At 33.6% G+C, this 1,956-nt stretch overlaps 1 long non-coding RNA gene across 1 annotated transcript; it reads left to right on the top strand.

Moving 5' to 3' along the window:
• The first annotated feature begins 80 nt into the window (after nucleotides 1-80).
• Nucleotides 81-1,597, top strand: LOC128251259 (uncharacterized). Its single transcript, XR_008267043.1, has 2 exons — nucleotides 81-311; nucleotides 1,491-1,597. It is a non-coding gene; the product is annotated as an uncharacterized LOC128251259 (long non-coding RNA).
• Nucleotides 1,598-1,956: the final 359 nt, after the last annotated feature.

The following is a 1,956-nucleotide window of genomic DNA, read 5'->3' as shown; positions in this document are numbered from 1 at the left end:
TGCCACAACCAGTAATGTTGGATTCAAAATGCCGATAGCAGACAAACAGTGTTGGGCATCATCTGTTTTGATATTTTGTTAATGAAACTATCAAAGATTCACTACTTGTATTTTAATTACAAAGTAATTTGTATAAATTACCAAAATGTTATTTTTTTCAGAATCTCTTCAACCCACAGTGTGTTTATTGGGATGAATCTCCTGGACAGGATCCTCATTGGTCAACAAAAGGCTGTAATACATCCATGTATGTACCTGGAGAGAAAATGTTTTGTTCCTGTAACCATCTGACAAGTTTTGCCATATTAATGGTTGGTAAGATTATGACAAATTGTTAATTACCTGTAATTGGGCTACTTATGTCTTTGCATTAATAATTTCAGCAACTACAAGATGGTGGATATCGTGGTAAATATGGTAGGTTATTAGTAAATACGCGAGGTTGAAATATTGTAAAATGTCTCTGTTGTTCTTGTTACAGTTGCTGTTGTTTATTAGATTCAACCTGGGATTGTGTCCTTTAAATTTTCCAAGCTATCATCCTCAACAAAATACATGAGAATTCCTTCAGCATTGATGTGAAAGGGATTGAGAGAGACAGTCATGTGTCCTGGTTGTAAACTCTATTGTGTTGAAACCATCTGAATGGTAGTCTAGGTGATAAAGACATGTTTAAGATATAATAGACCTGCATAGCACAATAAACATGTTGGCTGTTAGATGTTAAACTCTTGGTCTTTTCATGATCCTGTTATATGAAGTCTCTTCTCATTTATAGGATTTCTTCAGTTGATATTTTTGTATCAATAATGAACACGTATCCACTACTTCTTAGTTATGAAATGCTTCTGCTGCTTGTAGATTTAATCTACTAACACACTGATGTTGCTTCTATCATTGTCAGCTTTATCTACTGAATCAATTCACTTGCCTTTATTATTATTTTCATTTCTGTAAATTTTTGTTACCAAAATAATTTTAATTTCACGTTTCTTTCTGTATCTAAATATTTATTCATCACATATTTCGTGTCATATATTGAACCAAAATGAGACGAACAAACACTCAGCATGACTCAAAATCTATAGTATCCATGGGCAAAGTATACCTGAAGTAGACACGTCCTCTTACGTGTTAAAAAATGCTGCTGCTCAGTGTAAAAGAAACTGATCATACAACATCAAGGTGTGTTAGTGGAAGAATTATTTTAATTAGCCTTGTGTTAAGGGAATGAGAAAGAAATAACACCGGTCTATGAGCTGGTGGTACATCTCATTCTTATACTTATACAGCTCATATATACATGATGAATGTGGTGAAACTGTCTCCCATCCAACATGCAATCACTAATAATATTCTCATTAATGCAGCTTACGCATACCTCACGTTTTACATCAACATCTTATACACTCATAACTTATGTAATTATTGACCGACATAGGAAGGAATGGAAAAAGGAGTTAATACGTTGTTATTTGTTTCTGTTGCAGGATGTCAAACATGATATTAGTCACCTCTTATATATAACATCTTACATTGGCTGCGGAATATCATTAGTCTGTCTCATTCTTACAGTAGTAATCCATGTTTGTTCCAAGTAAGAATTTCAGTTTCTATTTTCTTTCATAAACCGTTTAAGTACAGACAGGCAACATCCATCATTTTGTTGAATTCTTAGAGATTGGCAAGTTGGAAGAGGTTGATGTCTGGGGGAAACGCCATGGATGAAGAGAGAATTCCAGAATTTAATCACTCTAATGAGTGACTGATTAAAGAAATATTTCAGAGCAAATTTGTGTCCCACAGTAAGGAGGATGAAAAAGAAAGTGAGAAGAGATAGGAAGCGATATCACGTGTTTAAATACAGTTAGGTTATAGTTGAGAATTCAGAAAAGAATTGACCAGTATAGTAGTTAGAATAGTGAATCTATGTTTCCTATTATTACAATACAAGTC

Source organism: Octopus bimaculoides, chromosome 29, assembly GCF_001194135.2.
Source record: "Octopus bimaculoides isolate UCB-OBI-ISO-001 chromosome 29, ASM119413v2, whole genome shotgun sequence".
In the NCBI taxonomy this organism is placed as follows: Eukaryota; Metazoa; Mollusca; class Cephalopoda; order Octopoda; family Octopodidae; genus Octopus; species Octopus bimaculoides.
This window is presented reverse-complemented; position numbering and strand designations above follow the sequence as displayed.